The 12,642-nt window shown below is 39.6% G+C and overlaps 1 protein-coding gene across 1 annotated transcript in view; it reads left to right on the forward strand.

The window, feature by feature from the left end:
• LOC143703835 (rho GTPase-activating protein 26-like) overlaps positions 1–12,269 on the forward strand; it is a 494,068-nt gene extending 481,799 nt beyond the window's left edge. Inside the window, exon 21 of the mRNA XM_077197339.1 lies at positions 12,260–12,269. The gene's annotated coding sequence lies outside the window, so the exon portion shown is untranslated. The remainder of the gene's footprint in view (positions 1–12,259) is intronic.
• The last annotated feature ends 373 nt before the right edge of the window (positions 12,270–12,642 follow it).

Below are 12,642 nucleotides of genomic sequence, written 5' to 3' on the forward strand. Positions count from 1 at the left end.
TGTTTTCTTGGCACATGTTAGCCCTCTTAATACCATTCAAGCATCATTTGAATGCTGTGCACCATGTGCATCCCTTTATGGCCACATTTATCCCATCCTCAAATGGATACTTGCAACAGGATCCAGTCATATTATTTACCAACTAGAGACATCATCTGAAGCTGATTTCATAAATGATTTTTTGTTAAAATGTAATTACAATATTACATTAGGGCTTTTCACATATATTGAGTTTGCTTACATGTACATTCTTTAACTGATTATGCTTAAGACCCACTGAAGTGTCTTGAAACGTGCAGCATTATTCAATGTGTTGATGTAATTTCCACTGAAACAAGAAGACAGGGAAGGACATATCGAACAGCTCCTCTCCTTTTTTTAAATGGCCAAAAGTGTTTAATTTATATCACAGGGACAGCTCGACCAGAACCATTGAACTTGGTAAAGCCGCAGATTCCTACTAATCTCTAACCGTTTCTCTTCCTAATCTCCGTACTGTTATAAAATATAGCAATCTGTGTAGAATTCAAATGGGTCCAATATGTTTTGTGGTTTGCACCGACTCGATCATTTGATCCGATTTGTGCTATCGTGTCGCTGGACCAGAGCGGGGGTGGTTCGCGTGACACTAATGTGAAACCAGACTTCATTCGCCCCAATGGAAAGCATATTTACACCATCTGAATTGTTCCCTGTCCCCTATATAGTGCACTATGAGCCATTCACCATGTAGAAAATAGTCAATGTGTGAACAAGGGACAAATTTTAGCCGCAGCTTCAGCATCTATTTATAATGTAGGGAACGAGAAGCTTCAGATTCTAGAGAACATTTGATTGGACAAAAAATCTGATGAGAATCTGAAGTGTAGAGTGATGTCATCAAAATCATTGATGCATAATGGCGGAAGCGAGAGACTGTACGTTTTGAGTGCTTATATCTTCTAAATGCAAATGTTGTCATTGTTTTTGAGCACACTGGCTTAAAAATAACCGTAAGGCTAACACAGAAAATTTCAATTTTGATTTCATGGAGACTTTAATAAGCCGACAATGTGTCTGACCATGGAAATGTTTTAGACCGTTTACCTTTATTGGCGTAAGGTCATAAATGGCTTAAGAATAAACTGATCAGTACAGCTATATGTTTTTCCAATTATATTATACCCAAATTTTACTTGACATTTAAACACTTTAAAGTTTTTTTTATGTTAAAATACATTCTCCTCACCCATATTATTGGTCACTGACTGCTATTATTATGCCCCTTATGGTATATCTCCACCAAAAGTGTAAACATTGGGCCCCTTGGCCACCATCCAAACATTAAGAGCAGTCCGCTCAGATCTGTCAATCTCTTTCTAGCTTAACCTATAGCAGAGGTTTGGGACGTGACTACTGTAGCAGACTGAGCCAGAGGGTGTTTAGGCGGTGTCGGACCATGACTGACACGTTACATGGGAAAAGTCAAAATTTGTGGCATTTAGACCTTCAAAGATTAAACAGGTCAGGAACACAAAGCAAATGGGGCATACCAATGCTGTGTGCTAAAATTGACACTTTAATACCATATACTATACAAAGTATGTTTTACTTTTACCTGTTGAGACATGCCTTCACAAGAGCTGTGCTTGTGATGTTGGGGGAGTCACAATGCGCAAAGGGGCAATTGCAAGGTAATTAGAAAATGTTTTATTTTTATAACTCCGCAAGGTGCCACTAGCATCGAGGAAACTACAATCTTCACCTTTAAAGCCCTGATTGTTACGGAATCAGACTCACAAGAAGGAGATTAAAGTAAACAGGAAGTTTATTAATTACCTTTGAGGTTGATTTGACCCCATTCAGTGTTTAACGTCTCAAAATACATAATTAACAAAAACAAAATTGCTTCATATTTAAAGACTTTTCCTATTTTAATGGTGACAAACTGGGTAAACATAAAATTAATATGATGATATGGCTTCAACGTTCTGTACACATTTTGAAGCATCAGTGTTCTTTAGGGTCAATTTGACCCCAGGCTCATTTAGCTGTATAAAACATGAAATATCTATTTTTTTGTTGTTCACACATTATTGATTTGACACAAATCACACATTGGTTTTGGTTGTTTTAGATGATATTTAGGTCCTTATAACTTGATTTTATGATCTTCAAAAAACTTCCCTCAACTTTAGGGCCATAACCTAACATACAGTATACCATATATATACTACCTAAAGTATTGCGAGAACCACTGATAGTTCACGTGATATAGTGGAGGGGGGAATCATAATTCTCAAGAAATTAGATATTTCCAGGAAAGGGAACACATAATTCTTGCAAGAAGGGGAAAACATAATATAGGGGAGGAGCAAATATATGAAAGCTTCCACAGAAGCTTTGTAAAACATTTCTCTTTGTGCTCTGTGAGCTCTATCTTTGTGCTCTTTCTCAATTAAAAATGACTTCTAAGCAAAGGTTTTCTGTCAAGTAGATTTTGTCAAAGTTCTTTGAAAGTGACAGAGGAGAATATCATCCATCTCAGACACAATGTTGAGGAGGACCCTGATTATGAGGCATCCTCCTCAGATGAGAATGAGACTCCTAGTCTTGACCCTCATGTTGTCTAGCAGATAAATTACCTTCCAAAAATGGAACGTTATTATGTTCCTCTGTTCCTAAAAATAGACTGAAATATGTTGAAATAAAATGTCTGTATAAGCAACAAACTGCAAATTCACATGTATATGCTAATATATCATACACAATGTTACGGACTAAATATGAATGTTTAGACAAGATTTTGTGATTAGTTTTGGATAATTATAAAGTTTTGACTGTAAAAAAAGACTACTGTCACATTAAATAGGTACGCTTTTGTTCACCAATTTCTGCTCATAGTTGAATATACTATAGTATGATGTTTTGTAAAAAATAAAGTAGGTATATTGAATTATCAACTAAGATGTTATTATAGTGTTTGTTCCAATATTCAAAATAATGAATCCTTACCTTTTTTAATACGCATGATAAAATGCATTATTTTTACAAAGAAATACACTTGAAATATTGTTAAAATTTTAATTGTTGTTGTAATTGTAACCTAGTGGTAATTGGTTACAATTTCTAATTGTAAAATATGTATATATGGATAATTCCTTTTGTCCTTGCGTTCTTTGGGATCCTGTGACACACCTGTGTGAAAGGGCTAATTAATATGCAGCTCATTATGTATGTGGCACATTATCCGGCCTTTGTGTTCTCCAATGTGAACACGCCTCCGCATATTGCCTTTCCAAACAAAAGGTGTCTTATAAAATTTAAATCAATGTATTGTTTGTGTAAATGATTAGGCAGGATGATTTTCAGATCATTTTGAAGCAAAAATTCTAGGCAACAACACTCATTAGTCAAAAGTCTTGTGGACACATATTTAGTATGTGTTTTGTGGCCTTATTTCAGACACATTAAGTTTTAGTTTTTCCAATAACCATGCATAAACATTTTCTCTAAAAAATACAAACATGTACATACATGTTGCTCACATATTACGGTAGCCCTGTTTGTGCTATATAGAGTGAATTTACACCTTTGCCATTAACATGTTTATAAATAACTGAGAAAAGCACAAATGTCAGAACATGTCAAAACACCTCAAGGACCCCAAAAACCCCTTAGACCTCAGAGGGTTAAAATGAAGCCATTCTTTGTTGTAAACGAATTCAACCTTTCGCTCTTTGGTGACGTGGATGATTACGTTACTGTTGTCCATCATCGTATAAAGCCAGCCCTGACAATTTGAATGGTCCAAACAGCTTTGGTTCAGGCATACTTGCATCACAACGGATCAAGTCCAGACCAAACTTCCCATCCTCAAATGTTGTGGGCGGGGCTAAGTTCGGCTGGCATCCAGGCTATAGATTTTTGGTACGGCGTGTGGATTTTGTAAAGGTGAAGAGACTGAGCTCCCTGACACTCTGACAGCAATGTCTTGTGTGGCTCAAAAATGGTGTTGAATACATGCTGTTCATGTATGTCTTTAGTCTGTTGGTGCTGTTCATGCATGTCTTTAGTCTGTTGTCTATTTAGGTTTTTTCCGGGCACACGTCACTTATACATTTTGCACTTACTGCGGAGTCTTGTGTAGACTGTTTACATATTTGTGCCCATATGTACTCAACGTATGTAGCTACTGGTGTTATTGCTGAATACATATTTCTAAAATTGTATGATATATTTTTTGAGTTATTATTACACAATACTTTTTTCTGACCTTTTTGAATCTTGCCCCTGACAAATAACCCAAATTACAAAAAAGACTAAAACTAACACTAAAACTAATAAAAACTAAACTAAAACTAAGCATTTTCAAAAAATTAAAAATAAACTAAACTAGCAAACCCACTTTAAAAACTAATTAAAACTAAACTGAATTTGAAAAAAAGTCAAAACGAAATAAAAATAAAAACTAATGAAAAAAGAAGCCACTTCTCTCCAATAAAAACATCAAAGATTGACTGAATTTCTGCAGGAAGTACAAGAATTGGACAGCAGAAGACTGGTGGAAAGTTATTGTATCTGATGAAGCATCCTTCTGACTATTTGGAAAATCGATTGTCCTGAGAAGAAAAGGTGAACACTACCATGAGTCCTGTGTCGTGCCAACAATGAGGCATCCTGAGACTATCAATGGGAGTTTCAAAATGACCCCAAACCTATCCTTGATCAAATAAATTGTACAATGTAATAATATAAAGCTATTAAAAGCTTTATATTAAATCTTTTAACAAAGCTTTAATATATGCTGGAGCAGGGCGAGAAATTAGAGGGAACCAGTCGGGGAAACACTTCCTGCCCCCCTTCAGGACTTCACCGGTCTTCCAGGAGATGATGGGATCATGCTGCACAAGCCACAGGCGCCCTAGGATCACCTCAGGGGTGGAATTCTTGAGAACCAGGAGATGGAGGGATTCTACATGAAATTGACCAACCTGTAGCTTGATGGGACCGGCGCTATAGCGAACATGTTTACAGCATAGTGGTAGTCCAGTCACCGACTGGACCTGGTAGATGGCCTAAGTTGCGGTTGTCAGAGGTTGAGTTGGCAGCAGAGGCTTCCGGAGATGAAATTCCCGGCTGACCCAGAATCGAGGAGGGCATGAACTGGTAGAGATACATTTGAAGCAGTAAGGGTCACAGTGGTAATGAGTGGCTTCAAATTCGTGATTGGATTATTCTATACACTCACCATTGGACGTGGAGGATGGATGGGGCATACGGAGATGATATGCCCCCCAGCACCACAATACAGGCAAAGCCCCTGGGTCAAAACCGCCTCTGCCGCTTCTTAAACGGTAGCCGTGTAGAGTCAACTTGAATGGATTCATAGACTGGTTCTGGAGTGCTGAGGTGCTCTGATTGGTGGAGGAAGATAGATGGTGAATGACCCTGGTGCTTTTCGAGACACGACTGCATACGGGTGGTGAAGGGGATGTACAGTTGATCCCCGCACTCGGGGATCCAATCCCTGCCGATAGGTTGCGAGGAGTGAACGTTCATTCCAGTCGCTGGTGGCCGCGAGGGTTCTAAACTTGAGAGCATAATCATTTATTGACATATATTCCCTTGAGGGAGATGATACAGTTGCTCACCCACTAATGAATATCCCGCGGGTTTGCCGAAAACTTCACGAAAGTGTGTGACGAAATCATTCAGGGACTGGGTTACAGCACTGGATTGAGTCCAGATGGTTTCGGCCAATTGGAACGCTCGCCCCTTCAGCAGGGAGATGATGAACAGTCCTTACAGAAAAATTCTGAGTTTTTTTGAGATTGTTGCGGGCAAAAATCCTTGATTATGCGGCACGTTTTCTTAAATGCGATGGAATATGTCGGATATTTATGCAATTTTATGTGATGAAATTGCGGGAACTTGCAAAAACTGCGGTTTGATGAATAAGAGAAAAAAAAAGTTATTCCCCCAACATCCTGTTCTCACTAGGCTACTACCTTAATGTAAAGAGTAATTTCTTATTACTTCCTATGATAACCAAGCATACTACATAACAGAAAGTGCTGAGAATATTTAAGTTCTCATCTTGTTTTATTTCAGACCTTAATAAACATATGGCTCAAACTTACAAAACATTGATGAGTCAAACAAGTTATGTAGCTTTGCAAAAGGAATATGCTACAACTTCTGTAAAAATGAATAAATAAAATAAAAAAAAGAGTGTGCTTCCTGTTTCACAGCTTTTCGATAATGTTCACGTCGCGTAATTAAGTCACTTCATAATGTTACCATGGCAACAGGGGAAAATGGCTGCTCTTGTGTGAAGTAAACGCAACATTTTTCAACTTTCTGCTAGGATGTGTGACTTCTCGCAAACAAAGATGCGGGGATTAGTGCAGCATATTTGAAAAAATGTGGCCCCCGCATAAATATGTGGACTTTGGCTGATCATTCATTGAATTATGCGATCGCATAATCACGTTTTTCTGGAGGGACTGGATAAACGTGATCTTAGCCCGGTCATTGGTAAAGAGATGCGGCTGCATCTCCAGGGTCAATGAGCATTGCAAGAGAAATCCCATGCAATCTTCCACCAAGCCAGAGAAGGGTGCTGGTTTGGCCTTGGGACTGGCGATCGGGATCGTGGATGAAGTGGTGGTGGTGGTGATGACGGAGGGGTGACTGGTGCGGTGGTGACTGCTGGTGTGATGGGTTCAGTGTCGTCCTGGATTGGTTCCAGTGACCTCATGATGTTGTCTGTCGGTATTGGTCCGGTCTTCGGTTACGGAATCAGACTCACGAGAAGGAGATTGAAGTTAACAGGAAGTTTATTAAGACAATAACTGAGCGGATGAACAAAGCAGTTAAGTGGTAAGTGCAATGATAGATTGGAGACCAGAATGCTGGTAGTGAATATTATGTTTCTTCTTACAGGTGAGATGACTGGTAGATGATGCAGTGGATAGCTGGAACTCTGAACAACAGTACAAATGGAGACACGGAGTAAGGACAAGACACTGGATGAACCACAAAGAGGAAAATGGAGATGAGACGCTGGAATGGAAACTGTAGAAGGATCGCTGGAGATATCAGGTAGATTGTAGCTAAGGCAAAGTAAGTAGTCCTCTTCATATGAACGAGACCGGACAATGAACTATGGTGAAGTGTGAGTCTAAATAGTGGCAGTGATGACGGTGATGATGAGGTGCAGGTGTGTGTGATTAGAACTCAGGTGAGGGAGTGCACTGTGATTGTAACTCAAAGTCCAAATAACACCTATGACAGACTGTATGATTTCGGCAATCCTAAATAATCATTACAAATCCCACTGTACGACACTGATCTTTTAAACTTGAGTACAACATGTATGTAGACTGTATGATGATGATACCTCTTGAATCGTATGCTACGACGCAAGATAGTATAGAAAAATAAAACATCACCAGCATGTGCTAGTTGTAAGAAAATAGAGCAAGATGAATCGCATTGTGGCAATTGTGGTTTTTATGTGCGCTGATACAGTACAAAGAAGAGAAATTGCCATGCCGCCATGATTGGTCATCTTTCGTCTGGGACTGCCCAAAATCGTACAATGTGTACCCCATAAAACGCAGGCAAAGGTGTGAGGTGTGGAAAGATGAAGAATGTATGTGAGTAACCTGCATAAAAGAAATTCATCTGTCTGCCATCAGTATTGTGGTTTTGTTCCAGGGAAAATAGAGCAAAGAACAAAAACAAATAAAGCCCAGTGGGCATCTATCTCAGAATATCATTAAGGCTTCAGAGCTAGCTGGAGCTGATGATGAAAAAGGAAAAAAAGGAGGAGAGGAGGGGAAACAGTGTGACAAAGAAGATGTGTGAGGATGAATAATAATAATAAATAAAAAAACAAGGAGATAAGAACAGAGCAAAACAAAATAAACACTCTGAAAGGATAATGAATATTATAAAAGGGGAGGACATTCGTTCTGTGCACCAGATTGAAGGTCAAAAAAGAGAAGAGAGGTCAAAGCGGCTCGCATTATATGTTCCTACATTGTGCTGAATGCCAGATGTTCTCCATGCAAGCCATGTGTATTGACACAACATTTGATAGAAAAGAAAAAGGGCACTGTATTGTGAGCACTATTGGCATGTCTTAGAAGACTACATTTATGAATAAGAATAGATCACTGAATCTCACATAACGTGTCAAGAACATTTTTATAAAGAACACCTGAATTTAGGGATTTTCTGCCATTCTTCGCTGCAAATTAGTGGTCGACCGATATATCGCCATGGCCGATATATCGGCCGATATTTGGCTTTTTAAAAATATCGGCATCGGCCGATAAGTTTTTCTGATTGGCCGATGTGTTGGAAGCGGGACTTTTATTTTGACGGCGCTGCGGACTTTTATTTTGACGGGCGGCGCTGAGAACACCAGCACCAGAAGAGAACGGCAGCGCCCGATCACACATCGCTCACTCACATTCTCCGTCTTCATTAGTTTACGATCTCTGTCAGTCAGATCTAATACTTTGTTAGAAAGAACCGGTGGCTACAGAACTGGTCAAAGAAAGTAAATGGTATGCGAAAAAGTAATACGTTTGCTTTTATATTATTTGTAACCGAAAAGGCAAACAATCAGCCTAAAATACTTTCTAATTTACCGTCAACATTCAGCAAATGCGCATCTACATAATTTAAACAAATCTCTGAATATCTAATAAACATTTAATTTCACAAACCTTGCAGATTTAATCGAATCCAGATGTGATATCTTGTGAAGTGTGCATTTGTAGCCTGCATAAACGTGTTCCTGCGAGTGCGAAGTGAGTGAATGCGAACAGAAGATCAGCTTCACAGGAGACGCGATCGAAACACTCTAAATCCTTCATTTTAAAATATGCTATGCTATATCCAGTGGCCCACTGTGTCATATTCATGTCGTTTTCACTGTGTGCTGTATGTAAAATTAGCGTTACCTTGTCAAAAGTCAAAGTAAAACGTGTTTATTTGAAAAAATATGATTATCAGCGATTAATTACCAGATTACTGAGTGCCCTGTTACAGTGTTTACTTCCTTTTTATTCACATATTCATATATTTTTAAACAATTACTTTATTTGTAAAAAATTCTGTAATAGGATTGCAGATTCAAGAAGTTGCCATCTAAAGTACAGGGCCTAAGATTTTTAAATATGTATTACATTTATCAAATTTATTAAATATTGATTTATATAAATATAAAGTGTGTGTGTGTGTATGTATATATAAATATATATATATATATATATATATATATATATATATATATATATATATATATAAAAAAATATATATTTATAAATATCGGCTTTATATCGGCCATCGGCCACCCTGCTCTCTAAGATATCGGCATCGGCCATCAAAAAACCCATATCGGTCGACCACTACTGCAAATCTTTTGTCAGGTTGAACGGGGACCGTCAATGAACAGCCATTTTAAGGTATCTCCAAAAATGTTTAATTGATGTTTGATAAAGTCGTCCCTTAACCACAGTTTTCTTGGTTGTGTGGTTAGGGTCATTGTCATAGTGAACAGCAGGCGAACAGAATGGCAACACCTTTCCACCCCACGTATGGAAAGAGTTTCACCTTAATGTGATTGGACTTCAATGAAAAACAAAAACATAGATGCCTTTTGCATAACACCAATTCTTGTGGAGAACAGGAGGAAGGGGTTTGTCAGCACAGAGTGATCACGTCAATCACAGGAACTCCCTTGTTCGCCCTCATTCTTATCCAAAAAAGTGTAAATGATAATACATTCCTTAGGACTCCCAGGGAAAACAAGTATTGCCACATGGGTGAAGCCATAAAGGAAGGACAGATCTTCACAGACTCCACACATACTTTTATTACACAAAATGGAGCAGATCCTCTCTATATCCATTCTTTAGATGCACTAACTTGGATGGGTTAAATGCAGAGGACAAATTCCGATTATGGGTTACCATACTTGTACTTCACCTAACTTTTTTTTTTAAATGGGAAGTGGTTTTTAAAAGTGAGTTAATTCAATCATAGTTATTCAAAAACTTTTTAAGACACTATTCTAACTGTGATTGAATTATGCAAATAACCCTCACACCAAAGGAAGGTAGTATTGTGGCCACCTTTGACCACATCAGCTAGTCACAACACTGAATCAGAAAAGTGCCAATTTACAATTCCCTCCTTCTCAGGAAGAATTAAAAGGTTTTTCTGGAGACAATGAAACTCTTAGGGGCTTGGAAGAAACTAATTTAGAAGAGTTAAATTACTCTCTCTCTCTCTCTCTCTCTCTCTCTCTCTCTCTCTCTCTCTCTCTCTCTCTCTCTCGCTCTCTCTCTTTCTCTCTCTCTGATGCGAGAGATTTCTATTGGCACTTTTCCACTGCATGGTACGGCTCGGTACGGCTCAGTACGGTTCGGCTCAGCGCGGCACGGCTCGGCTCGCTTCGCTTTTCCACTGCGTGGTACGAATCAGCGCGGCACGGCTCGGTTCATTTTAGCTCGGTTGCTTTTCCACTGCATTTAGTACAACTTCAAAGTGGGTGGGATTATGACTGACCGTTATAGTTTATCCGCTCCTCGGCAACCAACAAGAGGAATGTCTGCACTTCTCGTCCACTGACCACAATTCAGCCATTTCTTTTTTGGAAGTTTTTTTTCTTCAAGCAAGTCAAGCAAGTAGTTTTAAAACAGGTGCTACAGCGGTGACTGTTACTAGCTATTTAAATCTAGCGGGTTTGATGTCTTGCAAATACAATGACGCTGGTAGTGACGATTCTGTCTGTCTGACCAATCAGTGCAGTGTTTTCATTTCACATTTTATAATCGGTACGGTACGCTTGGAACCTCAACAGAGGTGGTACCATTTAGAGCGAGCCGTACCGTACCGTACCATGCAGTGGAAAAGCGCCACATGTGAGCTGTACCGAGCCGAGCCGTACCGTACCATGCAGTTGAAAAGCGTCAAAGCGTGCTGTACCGAACCGTACCGTACCATGCAGTGGAAAAGCGCCATAAATGCCCCTTTTTCAAAGTTGAGTTGGAAAGTGTACATTTAAAAAAGCATTGTTTTTGAGTTTGCGTGGTAGGTTGGCGTCTTTCGCTGAGACGCCACCATTATCACTTCGTAATGGTTCCTGGTGTGCTCCTGAATACAGGACAGTCACAGTGGAGGATGTGCTTAGTAGTTGGGGATCAGATTGGTCAAAAAAACATATTATCTGCGTCACGTATGAATAAGGCTGTTGTGGTATTTTTAAAAAGGAAAAAAGTCAGTTGTTTAATAGTGAGTGGTCTTGTTATTAATAATGCTTTTGTTCAACTTTCTCTGCTTTACACATCGTCCAAAAAAGTTATGATTTCAGATGTTCTGCCATTAGTATCCGATGAAGTTTAACAAAGTGAATTAGCACGATTCGGGAAGGTTGTTAGTCCTTAATCTCACTCGGCAGTAAACATCCTTCCTTTCAGGAGGCATGTTTTTATGATGTTGGAGTCTAATGATAACGCATTGGAAATAAACGTTGTATATTGTGTATGCGACCACCGGCAGTATGCGATGTTTTGAAAGTGGAGACATTGGACACAAGCGTCTAGCGTGTCCGCACAAGAGAATAGATGCAGAAGTGCGGCAGGATCAGTTGTTGATGCTGCAGGTAACATCGAAGATTCGGCTCTCGAGATGCCGCTCGAGATGGCGTTGTTTCGCTGCTGAGGTGAGTGCTGTTAATCCTGACGCTGTGTTATCTGTTGACGAGGCTGAAAACATCCAGTCTGTTCTTTCAGATTATAATGATGTTTGCGCTGATGGGAATGTTGCAGTTAATGTGGAACCTTGTGTTTGTACAAACGTTTTAGTGTCTGATGTTAAAACTGATGAAGCAGTTCCTAGTACTAGTGGTGTTAAACAGTTGAAAAGTAAGGAAGGTGTAAATGATGTAAATCAGGAAGAAATTTGTTCAGATGTTTTGAATGATGAGGAAATGGAGGATGTGCTGTCTGATGATCTTGAGTTGCAGGAAGATTATCTGTGTGAGAATGGGTAGTTTAAAGCTGATTTTTCAGGACGATTTAACAAAGACTCATTGTATAGCTTAGAGGAACTCAACAGTTCCCTTTCAAGGGAACTAGAGCTACGTCGAGACTCGGTGGGAACGCCCCTGCGTGATTGCGTCGTGAAGCATGTGTATAATCAGACCAATGGAAAGACGAGACGTCATAGGTGGGTGACGTCATCGACCAGGAAACAGGAAAAGCACACCTGAAAACAGACCGCTCTAGCTTCTGTGCCTTCAGCAAGCGCTCTCTGTATACTGTCCCTGTCTATTTATTGTTGTCTGTCATTGCAAGCACAATATTTTACAGAAAGTAATATATAAATATATATATTTATATATTGCCCTGCCCTCGTTTTATCATGGGTGGGGACACACATCAGCTTTGTGTTGGTTGTTTGGGAGTGGAGCATGCCCAGTCAGTTCTCCAGGGAGCTGACTGTGAGCATTGCGAGAAACTGTCCATGAGGACGCTTCCCTCCCGCCGGGTGTTCTTTGTGGAGGGCATTTCGGTGAGTGCTCCTCAGGGTGCAGGTCCCGCTACTGCCCGAGGCACAGCTGTGACGCACATCTTGGGG

Source organism: Siphateles boraxobius, unplaced genomic scaffold, assembly GCF_051911475.1.
Source record: "Siphateles boraxobius isolate OS27281-9 unplaced genomic scaffold, OSU_SipBor_1 11, whole genome shotgun sequence".
Lineage (NCBI taxonomy): Eukaryota > Metazoa > Chordata > Actinopteri > Cypriniformes > Leuciscidae > Siphateles > Siphateles boraxobius.